This window comes from Aythya marila (genome assembly GCF_965140915.1).
Source record: "Aythya marila genome assembly, chromosome: 17".
Taxonomy (NCBI): domain Eukaryota; kingdom Metazoa; phylum Chordata; class Aves; order Anseriformes; family Anatidae; genus Aythya; species Aythya marila.
Genome location: NC_139058.1, coordinates 9,920,067 through 9,947,571, shown reverse-complemented (window position 1 = coordinate 9,947,571; position 27,505 = coordinate 9,920,067). Strand labels below are relative to the sequence as shown.

At 44.1% G+C, this 27,505-nt stretch overlaps 1 protein-coding gene across 5 annotated transcripts in view; it reads left to right on the top strand.

The window, feature by feature from the left end:
• HIC2 (HIC ZBTB transcriptional repressor 2) overlaps window positions 1-27,505 on the top strand; it is a 74,495-nt gene that overhangs the window by 34,729 nt on the left and 12,261 nt on the right. For 4 of the 5 annotated variants that reach the window (XM_082773773.1, XM_082773775.1, XM_082773776.1 and 1 more), the window contains exon 2: window positions 6,721-6,790. The exons of the other annotated variant lie outside the window; for it this stretch is intronic. The gene's annotated coding sequence lies outside the window, so the exon portion shown is untranslated. The remainder of the gene's footprint in view (window positions 1-6,720; window positions 6,791-27,505) is intronic. 5 annotated transcript variants of the gene reach the window in all.

Sequence of the window (27,505 nt, the reverse complement as noted above, 5' to 3'; positions counted from 1 at the left end):
GTGCACTCAAGCCTCCACTTTTTGCAGTGGCCGGAGCAGTAAGTGTCTACCACCTGGATTTTTTTTTTTCCTTATTCTCTCCCTTTCCTGTTGCTGCAGTGCTGCACTCTGTTGCTGTTGTAGGCTCAAGCAAAATGCTCATTTGGGATCTGAATTATATCCCAAATAGGGAGAGGAAGGAAGCTGGGTTCCATGCTAATGGTCATTAACGTGCAATTAAAGCAGACTCCCTGGCTGGCATGCTGCACCATGCAAAGTGACATTTGCTCCCTGTGACTGCGCTGAGGGGTAAGCTGGGGATTACCTCGGGTCTTCCAACACCAGCCCTCCCCTGACTGGTCTGGAAAAGCAGCGTCTAAGTTTACTGCCCCTCTGAATTCATTCTGCTCTCATGGACTGCAGCTGCAAGTGAATTTGGTTTCTTGCTGCCCCGTATCTTTCGGTGCTCCCTGTCGGTCTCGTTGCATGCTAGGAATCTGACAATAATGGTCGTCACCTGCTTGGAGATATCATGAGAACTCTTAAGCATTGGTATTGGTTTCACGTCTGGTCTCTTACAGGACAACGAGCTGAATTTAGGGCTAAGCTCTTCAGACGAGTTTGGAAACCTTGCAGCTTGTTCAGTGTGGGTGGAAAATGGGGATAGGTTAGTGGGCTGAGCGGCAGACCTGAGGAAAAGAGTTGAGTAAGCTTTGGCTTTCTTCCATGAGAGGAAACAGAGCAAAGTGTCCCAGGAGGCATTTGTTGCTTTTCTGGAGGACAGGAAGGAACCCAAAGCAAAGTGATCCAGAAATGGTTTTCACGGCGAGTCTGGGGAAACAACAATGCTTAAGGGAAGGAGGGAGAGAACTCAAAATATTAAGCCAGAGAAGTTTAGGATTGCGATTTGGGAGAAGAAGGGGGAAGAGAAAATAAACCCTTTATTTGCCATATAAGGCACAGGAAAGAAAGAAAAGAGAAACTATCTTGATGACTTTAGTGTGCTTGATGAGGTAAGAAAGAAACTACCAGAAGCCTAGGCAATTGAAGTTGTATTTGAAATATTGATAGAAAAATGAGCTTTAACGTGTTGGCACAATGCACTTGTTTATCTTCTGCTGATTCCCCAAAAGTGAAGAATTAATTTGAGAAGATGTAGAAATTACACGCAGAAGGAAGATCCAATCTTACTGGTAGAAAGGGGGTGAAAAAGTGGGTGGAAAGCTGGTTGGATGTGTCAACCACAAAAGCAGTGAGATACGATCATAAAGAATTCGGGTTTTAAAACACAAGGAAATCATGCAGATACCTTTCTCACTGACTAAAGCAGCGTCTTTGGGTGCGCAGCGCTGCCCTTGTCACAGGGGCAATGTTCGGTACGTTCTCACCAAAGCCATGCGCCATCTGTTTGTGTTGCTCAGAGAAAAGGTTCGTCTTCTTATTCCCTTTGTATTAGATGTGACAGATTAATGTCTTTGAGGGCAGATCACTGTTAGGCTAAATCTTTCTCTGGTTATGATTCCTTATAACTATAAAACAGTCACAAGGTTATGGGGTTTAAAAAGAGAGGTTTATTACAGTTTCCAACACTAAAACTACAGGCTAAGTGTCTCTCTCTCTTTTTTTTTTTTTTTTTTAAGTAAATCAAAACCATGCATCCACAAGCACTCTCTCTACCTTCTCTCGGATGCACAGACCTAGGGGTAAAAACACACATTACGAGACAACCGTTACAGATTCTGCAGGAAAAGTGCTAAATTAACTTTCTGTGAACGTACACTAGACCTCATTGAAACCTCTCGCCTTGTTTTAAGAGCAGTTTGGTGAGCACGAGCTGGTGGCAGCCCTTAGCTTTGGGGCAGAACTCAAAGCCTGCAGCAGCTCCACCAGCACTCGCTCCACCTCACCAATGCAAAAGCCACGGCCATGCCTCGGCCAGAAGCGAGGTTCAGGCATCTGCTGCTAAACCTCAGCCTCCATCCTCTTCAGACCCTCTCTAAACCAGACGTTATACTTGGTCGATGAACTCAGTCCTGCAGTCCTTGGGTCACACCAGGAGCTGTGTAGGAGGCGGAGGGGCGCTGATATTGCTGCGATATAAGTTCCCTGCTGGGGAAATTTCTGTAAGAGTGAGCTTCGTTCACTGCATTGCTTTTAAGACAGTGTGTTCGAGTGCCCAAACGAAGGTGCTGCTGTGGTCGGTCTGAGCCTGATCTGAGTTTTCCTTTGGAGTGGCTTTTCTGGGAAAAATAGTTTCTTTGAATTAGAAACTTTTTTTTTTTTCCCCCTTAGAAAAGCCCAATTCTAGATGTCTGTTTACCTGTAAAACTAAGAAACTTGCTCCTTACCAGAACTATTACATTGACGGCTCTATGCTGTGAGAATGGGCATACTTCTTCCCTTTGCTTTTCTTCAACTGGTCTGAAAGGTTTCACCCAGATTAGTTCAAAACTTTGTGCCACACTCCTCACCGTGCACAGCTGCTCAGAGAGCAGCACTGTGATGTACCTGTCCTCCTCTGGACTCCCGGGGACCTGGATGTCCCATACAGCTCTCCCTGGGACCACGCTGTGCCACGGGGCCTTCCAGCCATGGAGACAGACCCAGCAGTGCAAGCAGGGTTATCAGGCTGCCAAACTGCAGGGCCTCTGAGGCTGTGTGCCACTGTGAGAATAAAGGCAGTTCAATAGGGTACTGACTCAAAGCAAAATTTCTTGGGTCAGGTCACCAAAACAAAATGAACCAACCTTGGTTTCAGAAATGTCAAAATATTCCGTTTCAAAATGCACTGATGTTCATTAATAGGTTTCTCTTCTTTTTTCTTCTTTTTTTTTTTTTTTAACTTGTGAATTTCCATCTAAGAAGAGTCTCTAATTTCATTTTTTCTCCCCAGTTTGGGATGAGAGCAAATGTTGAAATACTGGAATTTCTTCCTTCCTGGGCAGGAGGCAGCTGATGAATATGAGCAGCCAGTTTGAGGGTTAGGACAGCTGCCTGAAGCCTTGCACACTGGAGCGGTGAAGGTGATGGGGGATCAGATACAGAAAGGTGATGGAGGGGGGCGGGCAGGCAGAAGGCAGGCAGTAGGAGACAGGAACGAGAAGTAGCAATGAGGGCAAGAACAGAAGAGAAAGGAGAGAGCAGAAATTTCTATGTAGGTCCCTGGGCCCTAGGAGCTGCTGCATTTTTGTACTGTTGTGCTGCTGGCCATGCCTAGCACAGCACCTTCTGTTTTGCTGGGCGACCAGCAGAAACACAAGCTGGTGCTGCACCGAGGGCTCCATCCGAGAGAGCTTGAGGCTTATCTGAGAGAGGGCAGAGCGGGGTGAGGTGGAGACCTGAGGTTCACCCCAGCGCACAACCAGGCTGTGCTGTGCAGTTTCACTTCTGCTCACTGCGCGGTTGAGCTCTTCCACATTAATCGAACAGGGGTGAAAGCAGGGCTAGAAGTTGAACATTTCTCACGGCACGGAAGCCTTCATCAGCTACAGAATCTCTGTGTCACTAATTTTTATTTTTATTTTTCCAAAGAGAAAGAACAGGAATATTCCTCTGTGATGTGACTGGGAAGGAGCACCAGTTACTGTTCCTAACCTACTGCACAGTGTTTATAGTGTTTATTATGCTGATGCTTTTATTATTTAACAAGTTTCTTAACTTTTTTTTTTTTTTAAAGTATACCAAATTGATACACTCCATCCATCAGCAATGCCCTCCAGGAATGAGTAGCTAATTAGAGAGCAGGACTTGTGAAAAGACAAACCTGGGTTATGCACAGAACAGGTTTCTCCAGTATTTATTGCCTACATTACTGGCCAAGCTTCCTTGTAAGTAATAGTCAAATAATCGGCCTGGGTCCTTTTGTGAATGGCTTGAGTCTGTGTGGTCTTCCTTTGTTAGAACAGCTCATGGGTTCTGAAAGCTCCTGCACCCCCTGTTCTGAACAGCAGAGCCTGGTGGCACCAGCTGCTTCTGCCTGGAACAAACATTTGCATGTGACATTAAAAAAAAAAAGAGCCAATTTAAAAAATGTATTTGCTTTTCCTTATCCCCTCATTTTTCAGGCCTCCTTAGAACTCTGGAAATATTTAAAAGATGAATATATTTAGCTTTTGCTACAAGCATCTTTTAAACAAGTAAAGCTTGAAGAGGAAAGAGAAATCTTTCCTTCAGAAATAAAGCAGCAGCCAGTGTTTGGAAATATTTTAACAATAGACCATATGGGAGTCCCAAACTATTAAGCTTTATTATTCAGAAGGCGGAAAATGTGGTTTGATATTCAATTGATATACAGCATAAATGAGAGCCACAAACTCGGCTCCCTTGAGCTGGGATTCAGATGTTCTCTTGAATATAATAACTAACGCTTTGGCCTAGTTCCACAGAATGCATCCAGCCTGCTGATCACAAGCCAAGAAACTGGAGGCTTTTTTTTTTTTTTTCCTTCCTCTCTCTTCTCCAAAGTACTTTCCTCTCCTGCCAGCGTGAGCTTTTGGCCTGAATATAAATCTCCTGATATTAGATGTGTATAGAAAATGGGGAGGATGCTAGTAGTGCACAGCAGTGGAGCTGTGTGTGTGTGCGCGTGTTTGTTTTTCCTCTGCTTTAATGATAATAAGGTTTTCCTTCTGTGATATACTGTCAGGGGATTATGTCGGTCATCCTAGGTGGGAGCTTCTTTGTTCCTGTTTCACTGTTTGTTTCTTATTGCTGTGGGAGCAGGTGAACATCTTTTGGGGTTACTGTGAAGTAGTGCCAGAGACCATGAGAGTGTGGAATTTGTTGGATAGAGAGACTGGAAGTGGTTTCAGTTTCTCTCTTTTTTTTTCTTTCCTGATCTGACTTGCATATATTTATAATTGCCCTTTCCCATTTGTATCAGGTCTCTCTTAAATTTCTGTCCTATAGGGAAAAGAGACCATAAAAGTTGCCTATAAAATAATACATATGTGGACTAAGAATGCCTATGTGCAAAGGGAGACTGCAAGTTACGCAGATCCCGCGACCAAGTAATTGCAGGCTGGGTCACCTGCTATTTTTTGACATAGGATCCCTGATTCACCCAGTGTACGGGATGGACCAGCTCTGTCAGTGTGGATGTGGGAGGTGTGGGATGAACGAGGAATTGCAGGGATACAAAAAAAATGGTCTTGTGGATCTGGCAGTTGAACGCTGCCCTAAAATACTGAGTGCTGTGCCTGTCTTTGTCAGAGTTCCTTGAGATGCCAGCATTGTCCTTGCAAATGGCTGAACTCTGGCCACTGACACTTTCTGCCTGGGCATGGGCTTCTGGCATAGGAAAACGTGCAGAGGGTCGAAGTGGGAAGTGCTGTTTAGCCGTGCAGTTGGTGGGTGAAGTGACAACAGCATGAGAGTGGACCTGAGAGCAAGGACTTCTTGGGCAATAAGGCAGCAGAGCTTCCTCCTGAGGCCACAGTCCCCAGGAGAGGTGCCAATGTGCTGGGGCCCCGCTTACAGAACAATACCTAGCACCAGCTGAAGAACTGGCTGTGATGCTTGACAGCTGGGTAAACCAAGTCATACCCTGACAGCCTAGATGCAGCCTTAACAGAGTAGTGTTTTGTTTCTGTTCCTTCCCTGTACGTGTAATGGTTCTGAATATGTTTCAAGTGGTAGATGTTCTCTGAATTTTGTGCTGTAGGACTTGATGAGTATTTCTGAATACCGCTCTACCCAATTTTGTAGCTGTTGTCCTCTCTGTGTTGGGTCCTCTCTTTTCCAGCCTCTCAGAATCTGTTATCAAGCAGAGTTCTCTATGGATCTGCGACTTCCCCTGAGCTGGCTGGAAGGCTCCAGCATTAAGCTATTTGGCACTTTTCTCTATAAATGTGATGAGCCCAAGGAAAAGTCTTTCACTTTACGTTTAAGTCCAGGAATGCCTGTAATACAGAACACTAGAGAGAATATAAATTATGCAGTCTGAATGTGAAGTTCAGTTTTGGCTTCTGTCTTTCTTCCATTTCTCCTCTCAGTTGTTCATGATAGCTGAAATTTTCCATGTTTTTGTCTCAACCCACACACAAATTTTTTCCTTTGGGGAAAACTGGAGCAAAATCAATTTTAGTGCAATTTTTCAAGCCTCTTTGACTTGCACCTACATCTGTTTGGTGTGGGGGAGTGGAATTTTATCATAAAACGTTTGATTTATTTAATGTATTCAATAAGCATCCAAGATGTGCCAGGTACTTTCTCAGCCCTTTTTGGATGAGAAATCTTGCAAGCTAAGAACTTAATAAACAAAGAAGCTACAGAACTCAGAATTTCCCTGCTGTTGAAGTGTCCATATATCTAAGGAATAAACCAAGTTTGAACAAGGCAGTCCCAAAGACTTCTAAGTTACAAAATGTCACACGCAGTACTGATAAGATTTAACATTAAAGGAACAACTATTTTTAAACCTATTTCTTGATCCTGTAAACTGCCCAAGGTACAACAAACTCAGCTGAGATGGGTCCACACAGCAGCTCTACTTTCATTGCAGCTAGGAGTCTGTTTTTATTGACGAACCCATCACACTAACTGTATGATAATGTACTAACTAAGGGCACATTTACACAGGGTCACTGATTCAGACCAAGGTAAGTTACAGATCTGAGTAGAAGAGCTGTTCCCAGTTAACTTCATAATCCTACCGAAGAGGTGATTGGGAATAAGGAATAGCTGTTCTGGAATAATCCCTTTTTAAGACAAACCCTTACTCTTTCTATAATTGTATTCTAGGAAGCTATTCTGTACTGAATCAGCATGGGATAGAGTGCCTAGAAGACGTTCAGACCAAGCACAGCTAGCGGTGAGTGGGGCAATGTGCGCTGGGATGCCCTATAGCAACTATTACGAGTGAGCAGAAGAATAGCAAAATGGGTTGCCTGTGCATCTTTCTAGAAGGCAACCGGGAGTATTGTAACAAAATCACTGTGCAAAGGCCTCTCACTTAGCAGGGATGAAATATTAGCTACCTGTCACTGTCTCAGCATTAACTCCATGTTATGGACAGAAAACGTGTTTCAGCTCGTAACTGTCACAAGTGCATTAAATGTTGGGGTGTGGAAAGGACTTGTATGCTTTTTTCCTTGTGTATATTTACAGTTTTATGTGGGGAGCAATCAATTTATCAAACCTGTCTGATTATTCAATAGTGGGGAAAGACAGTTGTTCAGAAGAAAACTATTGTTTCTAAGAGGGCCAGAAAGTAATCTTAGATTTTAAAAATGCCTTTTTTTTTTTTTTTTTTTTTGTGGAGAACCTATACCAACAAACTAATTAAAAAAAAAAAAAAAAGAAAAAAAAGAAAACCCAATAACTTATAATGCCAAAGAAAATTTTCTTTTAACATTAAATTTTGTGCTTGACCTTGCTAAGGAGGATGGGCTGGAATAGAGATAGTGCTCTTGTACGTTAATGCATTGTAGTTGTGATATAGTTGCTGTTAATTCGTAATTCTCTTTTGGACTCCTGGAATTTGTCCCTCCCCATAAAATGGAAGGTGGCAGGCTGGAGTGGAGAAGCTCCAACTGCAGCCCTCTGGATGTTAATCCACCCTGACTTTCTTAAGCCTCCTACTTAAACCATTATCTTAATGAATCACCACTGCTGCTATCTTCCGTGCTACATAGGAACATGCAAATTTTAAACAGCCTGGGGGAAAGACCTTTTTGTCTGTGAAGTGCTCTGATACTTGCATTTAGATGTTGCCATGATAGGTACCTTGGATACTACTTTCTGCCTAACCCCATGGATAGATCATGGGCTCTGTGTATCCCGGGTGCATGCTGCTGGGCGGCTCTCAGGGCTTGCCTCTGAGAGGAGATGGATGGGATTCTGCTGCTGACTGTAAGAAGCAGCTTTGCTCAGGCAGATGAAGCCAGATCACTGTGCAGGTTTGTCATTTATTTAACTGCCCGTTGGCTATCCTTTTATTTAGTTACAAGATGATGAATAGTTAAGGGACCGGGGATGGGGGGCCTTCATCACCTCTGCAGCTGCCATTGTAACTTTGAGGCAAGTTTCTCCACCCCTATACTTGACTTTTTTTCCCAGCACAAATAAATATGTCATGCAAATGTTCATATACCAACTAAATTTTCTCCCAGATAGATGAAGAAGGGAAGGAAATTTGATGCAGCAGAAAAATTACCAGCTTGCAAGAAAATCTTAAGAGCATTTCTTTGAAGAAAAAATGAACATAGCAAAGCCACTGCAAAATACCTCCAAAACTTTCATCGTTGTGTTGTCCAAATGTTTTACTTGCAGAGTCAGCTTGGCTAGGCATTGAGCTTTCCCTCTGCCAGCTCCTCTAGATGACCACTCGAGAAATGTTTCCTTGTAGACAGTGGGTATGGAAAGGGAGCAATGTACAGCTGCTTCAGATGGCAAATCCTTATGGCTATTTTCAATATACATTGAAAGGCTTGATTCGCTTATCCATTAAACCAGGAACAGGGGAAGGCATTTTATGCAAATGTTCTGGATGATAAGAAGGACTCATCTCAAATTGCAAACTAAATTCACCCACAGTCCTCTTTTTGTGGCTTAGAAGAGCCCATTCCCTTCCAGCAGTAATAGTTCTGCTTCTGGAACAATGACTCCGGGTGAACAGAGATTCTAGAGTCTCTCCTGGAAGAGGACCCTATTAACAGAACTCACATGCATTTTCTGCAATAACATGATGAATTGTCAAGTCCTGCTGGGAGAGTCACACCCACAAGAGGCCAGAACATCTACCTCCAGGAGGGCATCCTCATTCTTCTCAGCCAAATCTTCTCCAAAACCAGTTGAGCTGGAACTAGATGTTTTTCAGCTATGAAGAAATGTGTTTTCTTGGCTCATGCTAAAGCTAAATAACATGTCCTTAATCAGTTACCAAAGAATGGGGATGTGAGCAAACTGCACATACTGACTTTTTGCAGCTGAAAGCCTGGACAGAAGTCCAAAGTGAGGCAGGAGATGTTTCCTTACTGGTTTGTGCACACCTTCCTAGATAGCAGCAAGTAACTAATCCTGTGACTCCAACTTCACAAAATCCCTACAAAGAGTAGAAATTTCAGAAGAAATACCAGAAGTGATGTGTGTGTCTGCGTGTGTATAAACATATGTATGTCTTTCAAAAGAGAGAGAACGGAGACGGCTAACATTTGAGCCTGAGTACAAAACTTAAATGCAATTTTATCTCATTCCAGCCTTGAAAAACACTGGTGATGGGTGTGGGCAGGTCGCTGGCTGACTTTCTGAATTGCCTCTGTCAGAGTTCCAGCAAAGGATTTGCTGGAATTTCTCATCCCATTGAGTAAAAGTGATGTTCTGTCCCACGTTGGTTTCCTTCAGAAGCAGAAGGAAAGGGATTCTTCTCCCCAGTACTTAACACGTCCGATGTTATTTTTGCAGGCACTGTATGCAAAACATTCAGAAAATGAGATACCCAGAAGGAAAGTTTAGATCTCAATTTGTTCAGCTGGCTGACAATATTCACCTAGCTTCTGGATGCTATCTGACGCTTCTGGGCACTGGTAGAATTCTGTCCATGTCCAAAGGTTGTCGTTTCAACCATTTATTCATTCAGATTGAGAGGTTTCTAACTGTGGAAGTAAAATGTGTTTCTGCTATTATTTTGTTCAGGTGTCTTGAGCTATCTTTGTTAACTACGTGTTCACAGCCATCTGTTTGCTCAAATTACCTGCTCAGTTTTCTGCTCAGCTATGCTGAGATGCAGTGCTCCAGCTCGTAACTTTGTTTAGTGTTACCTTTCTCATGGTCCGTTATAATGCTTCCCAGAAATTCTGAAGCTGGGGTCAAACAAACTGTTCTGATGTTTCTCCCAATATTCACGAATTTGGCAGGATTTGAGCTGCTACTAAGAAGCACGGAGAAATGGCAGCTGAGCACAGTGGCTGACAGAGCTGTCACGAACAAGTGATGCACGTGGCATTAGACAAGATTTTGATCTGCAAGCATATCTATCATTAATTTTAAGGGCTTTAGGAACCATGTAGAAGAGAGGGGAGATAAGCCAAGCAATTAAAAGGAGCAGCTATATTTGGTGAAGCATGCCTCTCGGGATTAGCGGCGACTCATGAGGCAGCGTAGTGAACTGAGTGCGTTACGGTGCCAAGTCTGACTGATCCTTGCAGGACACTCATTAATACGGGAACACTTGGGAAACTTCTTAAAACTGAGGTATTTGCTGGGATGAGCTTATGGAAGTTTTGCCTGGGTTGGTCAGTATAGATTTTAATGCACCCGTGCTTCTTCCTGCCTGCTGGGGAGAACCACGTCCTTTCTGCTTCTCTGGCTTGTGGGACTTCCTCCTGGGTGTGCAGGTGAAAGAAGAAACTGAGCTTTGAGGAGCTGCAAACTGATGTGCTCATGGGAAAAGGGGAGAGCGGCAGGGATTTGAAAGCTGTGAGTGTCATAAGAGACAATCAGACTGGGAGAAACGGCTCTTTCTTGGGAGCAAGGAAAGGAACAGAGGAGTGGGAGATGGAAGAGAAAGGACCACAGGTACCGCTCTGACCAGCTCGAGGCTGTCTGTGGCTTGTGCTGCTGCTGTGCTTTGGCTCAGCTCACTGTGCTGCTCCAGCTCTAAGCCCGGGGTAGCTGCAGTACCTGGCACACTGCAGGCCAGGAAATGGGGGGGGAGGGAGTGTCATTTCGGTGTGTCAGTAGATATTTGACAGTACGGGAGGAAATTACATTGTGAGTTAAGTATACACCAATGAAACAACCTGCAAATTTGCACCAAAGGTGAGCTTAAATTAGGAAGAAAAAAAAAAGTAAGTTTTAGCATTTTTGTTACTATTTGTTTTTAAGCAAGGTAAAGAAGGCAAGGTTTGTTGGAAGGTCTTACGTAAAACCAATTACCACAGCGGCAAAATCAGTTAAGGACTTGGGCTCAAAAGGTTTTTCTGGGTCTAAATGGGGGAAAAAATAACACACGTGTAGGTCATGTTTCATGTTTTAGCCTGTGGTGACAGAATGAGCTCGGTTTTGTGCTGTCCTTTCCTGGGGTCCTGGGACTGCCAAGCAAGAACCCTGTGAGCAGCCTCGGGCTCCTGCGGGGAGGAATCCAGCAGTTCGCAGGGAGCCAGAACACCAGCATGGGTGGAGGGGCGGTGGTGGCAATTGTAAAAATCTACCTCTGCATAAAAATGTAATTCTTTAAGACAAAGAAGGAAGAGAGCTTAACGCGAGCTGAGGGAAGTTAGTAAGCACCTCAGCTGTGGTGTCTCTGCAGATGATGACAGGGCTCGTCCCTCATGGTTCTGGAATGCCATTCTCCTCTCTCTTCATGCTGGAGCAGTGCTTTACAAATTACTTCTGCCTACTTTAATCCCCGTGTATTAAAAATAAGAAACAAAACAAAACCTAACCACAAACAAATCCCTATTTTTACTAGCTTGAATTGGGTAAAAAGTTTACAGATCTGCGGTGGCACTTGTTTGGAGATGAAAATGCTCACTCGCCATCCCAGCAGGCTGCTTTAGAGCACTGGTTGAAGTGAGTCCCCAAAATCTTCTTACAGAGAGGCCATGGGCCAGCTGGGAGGAAACACTACACTCCCTGAGCGATCAACAAGCTCTCTGGATGTTTACCCAAGCTGGTAAACCAAACAGAAACCATCAGTATGCTGCTGCGTAAATTCGTGGTGTGTCAGTGCCCTACACACCATGCAGTTCTGACTGCCACCTCTCCAAGGCAGTGGTGGACTAGGGACGGTCCGGAGACCATCAAAGACGGGTCTCAAGTCAGTCAACAGGATTCCTCTCCTCACCATAGAAAGGAGATGACTTATTACAGAAATTGCAGCTGTTCTGTGCTGTCATGAACGGGGAGGGGAAGGGGAGGAGGGAGGGATTCCTCACAGTTCTTGTGTTGTCTTAACTAAACTGAATCAAATCAGGCAAAGACAGCACACACTGTCAAGCAGCAGTTACCACGTGAAACACACTGCCAAAGGGTGTTATGGATAGCAAAAGTCTAAACAGATGCAAAAATCGATGAAGGGCAGATAAGTTCTTATTAAAAGTGATGGCCTGGATGCAACCTCAGGATCAGAAAATCTTTAACAATTGCAGAGGGTATTAGAAGGGAAAAGTCTGCCTGTGCTCTACCCTATTTCACTGCCTCTTTTTTCCCACTGTTCTGGCTACTCCTGAAGAACAGATAGGCAGCTAGACCTTTGCTCTATTGTAATATGGCTATTTTTATAGTTCAAAAGTAGAAGGGAAACTAGCTACACTGCAGTGCAGGGAACTAGTTTTGTCTTGCAGCCTACAAGTACTGCATAGCACACCGAAATAAAGAGAATTAGGAGCCAAATGCCTCCTAATACCTTAAAAATCTGTTATGAAATGCTTCTGTAGCCTGCTTACTTCATTAAAACTCTGACTTAGCAAAAAGCTGACCGTCTTAATGAAGCAGTGAGTCACTACAATGTTTCTGGTTATTTTTCCCACCTCTGTGTTTCCTGCTAGGCAGTCAGCTTGCCTGATAATGCACCTAATGAGCTGGCTTAGGCATTTGAGCTCAAGTAGTAGTGACACCTTGGGCTGGAAGCGGAGGATGCTTTGGGAGCACAGCAGGGAGAGCAGCAGCAGCAAGCTGAGCAGGAGAAGCTAAAATCCCTTGCATATGTAGAAAAGCAGGAGAGTCTAATACAGAGCAGGGCGTCTCGTTGTGACTGCAGTGGCAACAGTCAGTTGGTATTTGGGAGGTGAAAAAATCAGTTTTACATTTTGCTAGACGACCGTACTGTAATACAGCAGTGCCTCCTGGCAGGGAAAGCAATGTAATGTAAAGCAATACAGCGTGGTAGAGCAGTTGGAGCGCTGTCAGGAGCTGAGTAGCTTGGAATGCTTCCACGTGAACCTGGGAGCAGGCGAGCTCACTGCAGCATGGCATTCCCCGGCCGAGGAGCACGGACTGCAGCGCGGGCGTCAGCAGCGCATCTTACACACAGGGCAGGCCAGCTCTGGGGAGGAGGGCACCGGGAGGCTTTTCAAGGCAAAATAGCGAGTTTCTCTCTTCTCTCGGACTTTGTCTCTTCTTGGACGTTTGGTGGTTTCTTTTCCATGTTATGGAGCCCTTCGGAGTTTGCATGCCAGGCACCCCTGGGGCAAATGAGTCTGTACCTGTCAGCTGTCACTGCCTGCCACACCCGAGTACTCAAGGGAACAGGGTTGCCAAAGGTTTACCAAAAAGCCAGGACTCCACAACACAGGCTGCAGGACAGCTGCTGTGTCTGACCCGACTGGACAAACAAGGAAGTAATGACTTTTTTTAAAAAACAGTTTATATTTCCAGAGGGCTTTGGAGCATGGCTTTTATTCCAATTTTTAGTTGTTGGACAAACTTAGCAAACTGACTTGTGGTTTTTAAGCCTCCCCCCTTTCCCTGTCCCCAGCATTCTCTTCCCCTTCAAATCCTCTGCCCGACTCCGTGTATTGCTACTATAAACTGCTCTGGACGATGGGTCCAGCTTCTTACTTGGAGCCTCTGGATGCTATTAACAAGTAATTGCTGGGGAAGCTTGTTTAAACATCAAAACAGAACATTATTTTTTAAATTGCCCTTTGAGGTGGCTAAAATGCTACTGAAAGATTACTTTCCTTTAATACTGAAGAAGGGACTTTATTAAGAAAGGGAAATGGCATTCTCACTAGGGTATATTGAAGAAGGGACGTGCAGCTGTACTCCCTCTGCTTGCCCCTAGCTCCATACCAGCAAACCAACCGATGTTTAGACAGAGGAGCAAGGAAGTTTTATGGCTGTACCTCTTCAACAAGTCAGGATTTTTTCAAAACTCTGTAAGAACTCAACACTTCATTCTCCGTGCTTGCTCCCTAGCCACCACTGAAATCCAGCAAAAAGTGGATCAGTTACCCCGAGAGATTCTCTCAGTGGCCCAGCTCCACACAGGAGGGCTGTCCAGCAAGATGCAGACCAGGGCACTCTCTAATACCTGCTTCTCCTGCTATAATCACACCAGTCAGATTACTGCACGGCTAACCTGTGGTCACGGATGAGCTGCATCATTCTGAAACAGGGCTCGCTACACGCATGCTGCACCTCTTGTGGTTAGGAGGCTGTCAGATCGCTGAAGCACCGGAGGTCTCATTCAGGCTGTGACTGAGGTGTGCTCCGTCCATGCACGGAGTCACTGGGAGCCCACCAGCAGCCCCTGGCTGGTCAGGTGAAGCCCGCATTTCTTTCACATACTGATAGCTGTTAGCAAAGACTTCCTCACGAGATCAGTGTCTTCTGACTCCAGGAACAAGTGGTTCACTTTGCTTTGACATTTATGCAGTTGCAGGGACACAGTAAATGTATTGACTTTTTAATCTGGTTTTGCCGAGGCATTTCTTTTCATTTCAGTCTACTTAATGCAGTAAAGGATTTCATTCAAAGCTGAGAAACCAATGAAAGCTTAAGAAAATTGGGATGCTTGTTTTCCTTTTCTAAGTTGGTGAATAAAGACTAGGTATAATGGGAGGCAAATATCAGCTAGCTCTACATTTTTAAGGACGAGGAAATGAGAATTCAGTTTTACATCATCAGCTACAGCTCACTTCTCCATAATAAATCAGTTTGTTTTAAATGTTAAACATGTTCTGACTTAAATGCCTGATAAGGAAACGAGGTCAGAAAATTCTCAATGATTGGTTATTTTTTTGAGTTTTCAGGCAGCCTAATTCAAATGAAAAAAATAAAATGTCTAACAAATGTCATTGGCTGTTTATTAAAATAATAAAAAAGAGGGAAAATGTCAGTTGGATAAATACCTGTAAAATAAAATAAATGTTTCAACTGGAGATCGTGCATCCCTCCAGTTAGCAAAAAAATAATACCAAATTGAGAGCAGGAGAGCAGGCTACATTTAGATGTAATTTAAAATGGCTTAGCAGTTACCAGCTACTGATCATCCTTTACAGAAACAACATGAGCATAAATGTAAAACAAGATTAAAATTGGTAGCTTTAGATGACTGTTTTCAATCTACCCTTCCCTCACCATTGGACACTATTTGAAAAAAGGAGTAAGTAAAAGCACCTTAACTGCTGGCATGGCATTGCCACGGCTTTTCCTGTATGGGCTGTGATGTGACAGACAAAGGAACTCCCTCTGTGTGTGCATGGAGTAAGTCAATAACCTCACTCTCTGGTCCCCTTCTTCTCCCCTTCGTCTTTCTCTCATCTCCACTACCATGCCCAAATATCAAAATGGGCAACTGGATTGTAAATTTGTCACGTTGTACATACTTCTCAAGGTGTGTGAGCTGCCTCTGGAGATAAGTGCATCTGGCCTCCTGTTCTCCTGTCTTCTCTATGTTTGATACAAACTTCAAGGCAGCCCTAGAGAGGTTTTCCTTATTTTACTACTGGTCTCATGTTTGGTACTGTAACTTCTGAAAATTAAAATTAATTATGACCTTAGAGGCAGACGGTCCAACGGTGAAATAGCTTGTAATTTATTTGAACTCTGAAATTCTGCTGGTTAAAACTGTGTAAAACTTTCCAATAATTTGTTTATATATTTCAAGAAAAAAACACCTTAATTATTAGTCTGGTTCCTCAATAAAAAAGGATAGCTATCTGGTTAATCATGGCTATGCACTAGATCACTAATTTTCTTCTTAATGAGTGGGATTTTTGCCATTTTCCCCTGTAAAACTTCTTCAATTATATAATGCCAGCATTTGGTTTAAAGGGACGCTGTCTAGGATTTTCTGCCCCAAGACAGGCATGTCATGAAATAGCTGTAGGTTGGTGAAGAGCCTCTCTTGGATTAAACGCTTGCAAGTACTGACAAGAGTGGGAGTTGAGCATTTGGATGGAGGCCTGTACAGAGGCTCATGGACAGCTCTGTTCTCAGCTACTCCTACTAGAAGTGAGCTATTTTGTTGCTCTCTTACCAAGAAATTCAAACTTCCTGAACCTTCAGAGAAAATGAGTGCTGCTGCCTCCCCACGGGAACACAGCTTTACCTGGCTGTATGTAGAGCTTTCTGAGAAGAAGGCCTGGTTTTCTCAAAGTCTGAATTTTTATCTGTAGAAAAATGACATGAATGATTGCGCTCCTGTACAGAATGTGGGGAATTTCTTTAATGGTTTCTTAATTATTTGCTTCTGCATTAGATGCATCATTAAAAATGAATGTTTCTCAATATGCACATCCCATATACCGCACAGATATAAAATACAGCTGGGCCTCCATTTGTCTGCTGGGGACACAGACCTGCCCTCGTGATTTGGTTTCAAGTTGCTTGAGAAAGACATGGCAGTGTATATTCTAAGATGACAGATGTGAAGAGTGAAGTGCTCTTACCAGGCTGGCTGCTAACTGGCCAGGAAGTCACTAACACTGCGATCACCAGAGTAGAAATAAAAATGTAAAGATGTTAAATCTTGGCTATGGGAAACTGCTCAACATTTAAACTCCTCTTGTCTGAGAACATGGGGTGGCATTTGTAACAGATGCTTGTCTGGTAATCAAAGTCCCGGTGTAATAAATAGTTGGTTTAAGAGTAAGAGTTCACCTGGCGGTTAACGCTGATTTTTATGGCTATGGACTTGAGACCTCCTGAAAATGAGAAATGGCAGCGGTAAGAACTGTACATGTTTCTAGGGTTAGATAGATTTGGGGGTTTGAGAGTTCTGCTTATTTGTCTAAGAATGAAGTATCACGGCATGACCTCATTCTGGGATTCATTTGACCAGGGGCAGCCAGTGGGCTGAAGGTATGACTGGGACGTAGAGTATGTGAGAATTTCTCTTTGCTTCCAACCTGTGCTGGACTGATGAGTTGGGTACACTGAACCCTCTGTGTCACCCAGCCCTCGAGGCATTCTGGTGGCCTGAAAAAGTTCTACATACGCCACTTCTGAGGAACGTTTAGTTTGGCACTGCCTCCACCGCTGCCAGCTGCTTGCACGGCCCGGGGCCATTTATCGTAGGGATGAGCAGACAAACCTGATGTGTGCTCAAACCTGGAAATCTGAATTAATTAACCAGTGGAATAATTTATGGATGTGGTAGATTCCTCATAAATTAGACTTTTCATTAAGATTGGTGCGTGCACTCTCACTCGTGCACTCTCCTATAAGGTGCTGCCTGAATATAAGAATTCCCTGCTGGAAAATGAATGAAATTAAGGAAGAATAAGGCAGGAGGGTCCTGCAGGGCTCTGCAGTCCTCCGCCTCTGAGCCCATGACTGCTGGTCAGCAGCTTCTTGCCTCCATCAGTGCTCAGTCTCCTTGTCATGTACTGCACGATGCCCTTCATGAGATGGGTGGCATGGGAGCAGTTCTTCATGCTCAATACTTCTGTGCTGCGACGCAGAGCTGTAGCAAAACCAAGCAGCTCTTCTCTTTTTATTATCTGTGCCAAGCACAAAGACGTGATACAAAAACTGCCATTAATGCATTTGCTGCCCCCAGAATTTTCTTGCTGGCTTTTGCAGCCACTTAGGCCAGCAAGGCCTAGTGACGAATTAGGCTGAAATTGCCAAGGGGTGTCTGTTCCTGCACTGACTTGAAGAGATGTGTGAGGCTCGCTCTCCTTTGTCCTTCCTTCATCCTGTGCTAGCCATATCTGTCTTGTGCCCTGTCAGCATTTTCTGCTTAGGAATGGCTGAGTGGACTTTGCTTTGTTAGCCATGCATCTTTTTTTAGTTAAAGGAGATCTCCAGAGTGTCTGTTTGGCATAAATCAGTTGAGAATTTGCTGGTAGTAAGGGCAGAGGAGGGAAAAAAGAGAATTCTTGGAGCTCTCTGCTCACCGTCACTTGGCAGCGCCTCGTCATTGCTCTTGGAGGAGTCTCTTGCCCGTCCCTGGATTGATCCAGCCCCTCGAGCACAAATGCTGTGAAGCTGCAGGCCCGGGGTCGCTGCCTGTCTCCGAAAAGTCACGTGGCGAGGGCCCCGCGTGGTATGGAGAGCGGCTCCCCCCGTGCGAGGAGTTACAGGATACCGCTGGGGGTAGCTCCAGCTGGTATGCACTGGTACTAATATAATCCCCCAGGACTGTGTCCATGAGACACAAGTGTGACATGTGAGGTATTTAAGGAGACACACCTGTTCTAGGCACAGGCCCGGGCACTGCATGCTTTGGAAATGGGAGGTTTTGGTGGAGCAGGAAAGACTCCTATTTCATCCACAGGAGGGCTTTCCTTTCTTCTTTCTCCCCAGCCTCACAGTATTTTATAATTTCCTAATATCACGCGATCTTGTGGCCTTGTAGCGCTGGGTTGTTTCAAAGGCCAGGCTAGCATTTTGCATTTGAACTTTTTTTACCTTTGTGTGATTCCAGAGTGATTAGCACGCGAGAACAGCTTCTGGACTGAGTGATGGTTTGGGTGTAACTGCTCCCAAGAAAGGGCAGAGAATTTGGAGAATGCCATCTATGTGTGGGGCTGGGTTTTTGAGTCCTTTAGATGATTTAGATTTTATGCTGTGTTTACCTGTATTTTTATTATAAGACCTCTCTCTTGCAATTTGGAGCAGTAAAACACATAAGTGATATCAATTTACCAAATTTTGTACAAAAATATGTCATCCCTTTGCTTTGAAACCTTTGAGTGTCTTTCTCTCTTCTGCCCTACTGCCCCCCATTCCCAAAACTGTGAATGGCTACTTTCCACGGAGAGAAAAAAAAGCCAGCAAATGCAAAATAAATCTCATGGTTGTGTATTATAAAGAAATTAAATGGCTTAGATTTTTATCTCTCTTTTTAAAGTTAATTTGACATTTATTTGGCAGAAGTTTTTCGTCATTGAAAAAGGGATGTATTAAAGTGGAGAAAAAAAAGTTGCAGAGTTTGCCATATGACTTGATTTTATCTGTTGTTTTGGTTTTGTTTTTTTTTTTTTTTTCAGTCTTTCAAGTAGAATGGAATTTTTTATCAAATTTCTTTTCATGTGCTTTTTTGGATGTCAGTATGGAATCTCCTAGTTTGCCTTGGTCCCACTCTGTATGACACTTCTCTTCACGGATTCCTGCTCTTGGTGGTGTGGGACAGCTTCTAGGAGTGGGGCCAAGATTTCTCCTGTACCTGATTGTTGTGTGAAAATAGTAGCAACTGGATGGTCTTTCCCTCCCATACTTTTTAATAGAATTTGCCAATAAATATCCAATATTTAGTTGTTTTTAGAACTAATAATGGCTGGCAGAAATACAGGAGAGAAGGTCAGAGGTATGTTTTATTTCAGGACTTGGTTAGTTTGGGCTGTTAGGTATTGAGGTGGGAGGTGGTTATTATCCCCTTCCATAAAAGCTTTGAATTCTGAGCACGGTGGTAGAATAACCAGACCCTGAGGGGACAACAAATTCTCCTTTTCATATATGAAATGTTGTTGGCAAGGGAGAAGACGCTGGGACTGGAGATTCCTCAGCTCCAGCCTCACCTGGCCCATGGGGCAGTCCCAGAGTGAGCAGGTCACTGACCCTTATGGCACAGGGACATCTGGAATCTTGTTGATCCTCTTCTGAAAGGTGGCTGCCGTGTGGCTAGAGCCTCCCTGGCTGCATGGGTGAGCAGAGCTGCTGACCAAAACCCACGGCTCTCTTCAGTCCCTGCACGCTGGTATTCCCAGTTTGGCCAGCCCCAAAGCCTCAAGTCCGTTTTCCTCCTTGTGGGCAGATACTGGTTTCAGTCTTGTGCAGACACATTTTTGTATGGATTAATGTGAAAATACCTTTGATCGTGACACTAAGAAGCAAAATATCTCGTTGTAAGGGAAGCATTATCCTCGGCTGGGTGTGGTGCCCCCCAGACCTGGCCGAGCTCTGTATCTCTGCACATCACTACGTTTTGTGGCAAGGACACAGCCTAGGGTAGACACGGCCTCACTGTCCCTGCTGGCTGGTAATGGTGGGCTCTCTCCCACCCCTGTCCCCACTGGATTCCCACAGTTAGTCAACTTCCAACCAAAAACTGGAGAGAAAACTCTGTTTTCTCTCTTTTTTTCTGTTTTTTGTTTTTGGTTCCTTAACTGCACCCCACTGCAAAATGTCCCTGCTCGGTTGTTTCCAAATGCTAGCATCTCTAGGGAAGGGGTTATAAATTGCTAATTTAAAGCCTGCAACAGGATAATTAACTAACCAGTTTGATGTAAATGGCTTAATGGGGCTTTACTAGCCCCTTTGAACTTAAAGTAGCACTAAAAAGTAAACTGTAAATACCTTCAAGGAAAGTACTGGCATGCTTGAATGTGGGGCTGCTTCATTTTAAGGAGCAAGCCTGTTCGACTTGCCAGGAATCTGGTGTCCTGTGTGACAGCAGACATGTCAAGGGGGTGAGGGGACCGACCAGGCACCCCTTTGGGAAGGCTCTGCAACTGCTCTAGTTCTGCAGGAAGTGCATAAACTCTGATATATCAAGCTTTCAAACCTGCCCTGCCTGCTTTGGAAAATGTAAATCACAACCTCTGTTTAAATGCAACTGTAATGAATTTCATCAGGATTGAAGAAAAAAAAAAAACCCTGAGGGGGAGGCAGCTACTAGAGTCCACCCTAATTTTCCTGGAGTTGTATTTGCATTAAGGTCTTTTGGCAAGTCCAGGCAGAAACGCGCATTACATTTTGTTTCAGAAGCCCTTGTTACCCACTAAATCTGCTGAGACAACGTACTGCAGCCCTCCAGCAGCTTTCAGTTTCTGATGCATCTTGGGGACTTTGGGGAGATCCTCTAAATGTTCATCCTTGCCGGGCTGCTACAAAATTCCAAGGGAGGAAGGCAGCAATTATTAAGCATCTAGAAATGAAGATTATTTTAAAGGAGGAGCATCTCTCATTGCTAGGCATTGATCTTCTCACTGGAGTGTCAGAGAGAACTTCAGGCCCAAAGGCAGGCAGGAGTATTCACCTCTGTCCTTCTCTTTGATAGGAAAGAAGCTCCTCCTGGTCCAGAGTGCTGCTCAGATCCATCTTTTCATTGCACATGCACCATGCAGTGCCAGAAAAATTCTCACCACCTTCCTCATCTTCATTGTTCCTCTGTCTCCCCACCATATTCCACCCATTGCCAGCAGCCTTCCTGGATAGGGGAGGATGTTTTGGAGTTTGAAGCACGATCCTCAATTACTTTTGTGACCTCTGACATATGGGATTTGGCTTTACAGCCAGTTTTGCTGATGAGTGTTCCTGGTCCTTGGCTGTGCTTTCCTGCCTGCTCAGCTGCACTACAGTGGAAGACCGTGGGGTGTATGGCTGAGCCAGACCAGGCTCGATGCGGCAGGAGGGCAAGACCTAACCTTTACAGTGGCCTCCTTGATTTGGATGGCCTAAAACAGATCACGATGCCTCATCATTTATAGTAATAGATTTTATTTTTTTTTCCTGAGCTGCAAAATGAGGAAACAACGTACCTGTCTTTCCCACTGGCAATGTTAATGCTGGCTTAAAAAAAAACAAAGGTGAAAGTAGGGTGGGCAATGATATAGGAGTGCTACGTCTTATCCTAAAAAGCATGCCTGACATGGGATTCAGCTCTGCACTCTGATCCTGCAGGTGTTGATGGGCCCGTTACATGCTAAGACCAAGATGTTCTGCTGTCCTTTGGAGGAAGCGCTGTGCCATGGCACGTCTTTGCCCCTGCACGCTGCCTGAAGCCGTGGCACTACCTGCGTGCTGCGCGTGGGTGGGAGCAGTGCGGGATTCAGGCGGGGTTGGTTGTGTGAGCAGGGATCTGACAGCAGAGCGTGCCCAGCTGCCTGTGCGAGGCTGTAGCTGTTAATCCTTCGCTTTTATGAGCACGAACCTAGATCACATATTTAAAAATAAATAAATTAAAAATGCATGTGCTACCGGAGAGAGAGACTTGCAAGCAGGAGAGCCCTGTACACACGCAGTGCTGACGGCTGGAGACTCCCTAAAGAAACGCCAGAACACCTTAGCATGCCAGCATTGATATCTTGGCATCTGACTGGGAAATGCAAATCCTCAATCTTAATCCATCATTCCCACATGCTGACTTGTATCCAAGGGGAGCTTCTGTGAAGCTTGTTATTCCCATATAACTTCAGCTATTTCTTTGCTTCCCAGCATCACCCCACCATGTGTCCAACTGAGCGTGGTGTCTTCCAGGCCTTTTATGGCAGATCTTTTGGATTTGTTTCTCTCATGGGAAGGCAAAAGGGCATTGAGTGAGCATGTGTGGCAGGAGGAGCAAACCCTGTGTTTGGAGGGGGGGGGTGTTATCATGAAGCTTTTCTAATTTTTACCTCCCCGACGAACTCTTCTTTAGAATTTTTGTATTCCTTGGTCAGTCCTTTAGATATTATGATCAATTAAAAAATAAATGAACAAAAAAGTTTTTTCAGATGAGGAAAACAAAAATGCAGATAAAGAAAAAAGTGGCTTGTAATAATCACCCTCTTTCAAATGAGAGACAGTCTGAGTTGGGGATTCTTTCTGAAGCTCTGGTGTGCTTTTCACAGCTCCTAATAACCATATTTTTGTCTCCTACGATGAAAGTTTTATACAAATGGTGAAAGAATACATATAGGGAGAAAAAAAAGCTAGGAAGCCTAAGGATTTTTACTGCACCTTTGCTACATTCATCCCATTGCAAGACCCAAACTCGTCAGTTATTTTGGGGCATCTCAGTCAATTTTAGCACATTTTTTTAGGCTTTTCTGGAGCTCTGCTTATGTCCCAGTGACCCGGTCTCTTCTGAAGGGGAAGAAGTAGTATTTTCAAGATGGCAAAGCAGAATTTATTTTCTCAGCCATTTCACTGTTTGTTATGAACAACTGTCTTCAAAAATAAAACAAAACCAAACACAATCAACTCCCTTCCAATACACCTTTTGTTTCAAAACCCACCAAACCCGACACCCCTACTTGATTTGTTGGTTCAAGAGTAACAGCGAAAATGTGAGCAGTAAACCCTGGCCCAGCATTTTCAGTGACTGCTGCTAGAGAGAGAACAAATCATGTGTTACAGTGCTTTCTTGACCTTTCCTCTGTTTTTAGAAACACAAAAAATTTCATCAGCACTTTCTGGCTACTACAAATAATAGAAAGTTGTGTGAAAATTAGAACATAATGAAGACAAATTTTAGAGTGGTGTCTGCTGCAGGGTCTTGGGTGTGTTCGCTGAATTGCCTCCTACTTAGAGAGGCGTTGGAAAATCCAAGTCCTTTCCCAACATGTCAAAACCAACTTTTTCAAAGGATGCAGTAGTAGTGCCAAAGCACCTTGCCTGTTTGAAAGCAAATTCATAGCATTGGAACCCTCTCTGCTTGGGCCAGCATTCTCACATGCAGCTGGGCTGTATTAAATCAATTTGATGAATTACCATGTAACTTTTTTCTTCAGGCAGGTCCCTGCTATTTTTCCCCTGCAGAAGATGAAAAGGATTTTTATATTACGTACCTTGTTTTAAGACTTTGATTGGAGTGGGTCTGTGTATGCAATGACTGGTCCTGGAAGGATCTGGGGATTTGGGATTATTGTCAGGCTTCTTACATTGAGGTACCTGAGAGAGAAAGAGTGTAAAAGCCATGTTAGCATCACGGTGGCCTGCCTACAAATGAACACAGTCTCTCTTAGACAACAGATGTTTTCCATGATGGAGGATCCTTATGGTAAGAAGGATGCCACCTATGCCACAAATTCAAGTTCTTTACAGGAGACAATTGTTTGGGGATTTTTGAGTGCTTTCCCTGCTGCTAGAAAAGGTGTCTGCCAATAAAAGGTTTGGAGAAGCGATCAGTTAACCCCAGATGGATTGACCTGATGGGTCAGAGAAAGTTGGATGGCATCAGAACACCCCTATGTCTTACAAGGAAGATGAAGCACACCTCTTCTCAAATTGATGAGCTTTAGGACACGTGTGTTTTGGAGCACCTGCACTGTGGCATAACAGTGCTACAATTTATTTAGCCCTCCTCTAGGACAGAACTGCATGTGGCTGAATAATGTGCAGCCAAGGGCCTGGGACTGAACGCAGCTAGATACTAGATACAGGTGTATGGTAATGCACAATGCCAAAAGAGAGGTTTTAGTCCAAATATACCCTCATTAAACATACTTTCTGCATCACCTGGAAGTCTCTTGATGCTGTTATATTAGCAAGCTCTGCTGGAAGTGGTAAGGATATAAGAATTTTATTTTTTCCTTCCAGTCCAAGGTGTAGCACTGGTGTTTGTTGTGGCTGTTAGCAGTAGTTTGTACATATATTACTCCTTTGGCCAGATTCTGATCATATTTATGGAGCTGTAAAACTGCTGAGTTGTTTCATCTGTGTAACGGAGGTTTCAGTCCCTCTGGCTGTTTTGGTTTTTCTGTTTTGGTTCTGGGTTTTTTGTTTTTTGCTTTTTTTTTTTTTCTTTAACCACTTTTCTTGCTGAGAGGGTAGAGCTCTGTGGGAAGAGATCCAGCAAACTTTTAAAATAGCCTTTTAGCGTGTGTTGTTTTTTTTTTTTTTTAACTCTTGCTCAAGGTTTTAAATATGTGAATTCTCCCTGTGAATTCTCATCTAAGTGCCTATGAAACCTGCCAGTCAAGCCTGAATCTTGCAGGAGGTGCGGCCACGTTTGTGTTCTCAGAGCTCTCTGGCACAGACACCTGGTACACCTGCGTCTCCTGCTAGTTTCAGTACTGTCACAACTTCACCCCTCGTGCCTGTTTCTCTTGTACCTCCTGTTTTTCCCAAGGTTATCTGCTATAAATAGAATCTGCTCCAGCTTTTCACTCCCCCACACCCATCTTGAGGAGAATAATTACCAAATGAGATGGTTTTAATAGTGCTGAAAGAAGGAGGGCGATCCATTCTGCTGTGCTCTTTGAGGCTTGTTTCTGACAGGAAATAAATGCACAAATGGCTTAGCAATTTCCTTAGGTGACGACTGCAAAGTGAGTAGCTTTCGAAATACTTAAGCCTGAGTATTTAAGCATTTGATAAACCATGGGTTATCTGAAGAATAAAATTCTTTTAACTGTTTTGGAACCGACAGAATTCTGAGCCAAGGTCTCAGTCTGAGTATAAAATGTAGTTGTTTCCTTAATTGTTGCTAGGCGGGTGGAAATAATTGTGGTATCTGTTGTTCACCTGTCCAGAAACCAAAGCCGTGCTCAACCCAGGCTAGCAGAGATGCTTTGGGTGATGCAGCTTGCTTTCAGCAAGTGATGCAGCAGCCAGAGGGTGCAAACATGTAGAGCGTTCAGAAACCATAAACCTTCTTAAAACGAATGCAAGTAAGGGTTTAAGGTGATGATGCCAACTTTGCTGTGCTTTAAACTATGCTCACAGCAGCCCAGACGGTAACGTGGTTACAACAAGAGAAGCGAAAGAGAAGCTGTCTGTAGGCTCTATGAAGCAACTGGTGAGCAATCGCTGAGGTGCTGGGCTGCTCTGCGCAGAACAAGTGCCTACAGATACAAATGCTGTGCGAAGGAACCATTAGTGGCACGCAGATACACGCTGGCAAATTAGGCTGGAGGACGATAAGACGCTCCTACAGCTTTTAAAGTCATCCTTGTCATGATCACTTCACCATAAAATATTAATTTCTCCAGCGCAAATAAAAGCACAGCACATCTCCCAAATAATCTCTTAAAACCCAAACAGACCGGTAAGAGTAAACCAAGTCTTACCGCCCAGAGCTCAGAATGAAATGGGACTGGCAGTACTTGTTCAGGCTTTACAGCCACCTCTCTGCTCTACTCTGACACTTATTTATTACCACTAATACTGTGCTTTGTAAACTTATCCAGTGCTTTATGAAGTAAGACATGTTTCCTATTTTAAATATGTTATAATCTTGTGTGCTGATAAGGGGTGCAGGTTATGCCTTGGATGTTCATAAACAGCATTAGCACTAAGAGTTTTATTAGTGCTGGGTCCTTTCAAGCCCGTGGCTCTTTCTTTTTCGTAACAACCCTTTCCCGGTCAAGTGCTGGAATAAGGATTTTGACACCTTCATCTTCCAGGCTGGAACAGCGTGGGCATGCTTTTGTTTTGCTGGTAGTGAAAGAGCAAAACCCAAGCAGAGCTCCAGTGGAGTGACTGTTGCTCTGCATGGGTTTAATCCACTGCCTTTTGATGCTTCTTTGAGACAAATCTCGAGTTTGGATGATGGCAGCAGAGAGCCAGCTTGTGAGATCGGAGCGTGTGTGTGTGTGTGTGTTCGCGCGCGTGTTTTAAATAAACAAACAATGGAACAGCAACTTCAACAAATTGTGAGTGGTGCTAATTTGTTGTAGCGCTGTCTTGCCTTCTGGCAGTGTTGATTTAGGAGAAGCTGAGCAGGCTGGAAGGGCTGAGGGAGATGCTGGTTCTTTTGCTGCGGGGCGTGCATATGGTTCAGCATAAAGCGCTTCGGGGGTCCCGTCCTGAAGATGCAGAGGCTACCAATTCCCCTCTCAAATAAAATCTTGGGCAAAACTACCTTATCCTCTGCCTTGCCCCTCCCCTTTCACTTTTTTTTTTTTTTTAAATGGAGGCATGTTTTGAGCCGTGATTCATGACAAGAGCCTATAATTTGTGTGTTTTGAGAACTGCCAAATAATCCTTGACCTTGACAAGAATAGAGTGTAGGGAAGGTAAGTAGTAAGATACTTTGCTTTGGATTGTAGCAAAGCTTTCAACATCCCATGACCTTGCTGGGCAGCTTTTCATAACCCTCCTGGGGTTGTAATCACTGAAGCTGAGAAGCCTTCTGACAGAAGGCTGGCCAAATGTGCCTGAGATATCTGCAGCCCTGGACCACAGTTTTGCAGTGCTGCAGGGTGAGGATGGCAGGATGCAAACCTCACTGGGAAGAGATGGGTTTGGAAGCATATGTGGAGTGACCTCCCTGTAGCCAAATGTAAAAGTTTGAAGTCTCAGGTGGAGATGAGAGAGGAATAAAACAGTTGAAATGAGAATTTGGTGTACCAGTAGCATTTGAAGACAGTCAGAGAAGGAAATGTGAATTTTTAAAATGAGTAAAATCACAGAAACCATTCCTGCAATGCCCTAAGCTCTGCTGTCCCCTTAGGATATCTTCAGCTTGGACAGATTTGACTGCAATGCAAATAGTTTGCAAGACCTTGAGTCTGTGTAAGGCTGCCTGCTTTTACAAGTGATAGCGGCTTTCTGGCATCTTCTCGTTTGCCAGGCTCAGAGTTGCAGAAACAGTGTGGTGGTTACACAGCACCCAGCACCTGAGTGTTCAGGATGCTCAGTTAAGCGTAGGATTTGGAGGGGTGTTTGATGGGCAGTGCAGCACAGGGTCTGGATTCCACCAGGACTAATTCTTCAACAGTGCTGTGCTCAAAAGACTGCACAGGAGGGGAGCATACAGGAAGAATTTGAGGCCAGGCTGGTGCTTGGAGGCAAAGATTTCTCTGGAAGTACAGGCCTGAGCACACGGCCAGTTCTTGGCAAAAAAAAAAAAAATAAATAAAAAATGATGGATACAATGCAAAGGGTGCCATAGTTAAAGCATTGCTTATTTGTGTTAAGGAGAACTGCTGCTGCAACCACAGGTACGGCTGAGATAAGGTTATGAGATTTGATCTCGTAGAAAAAA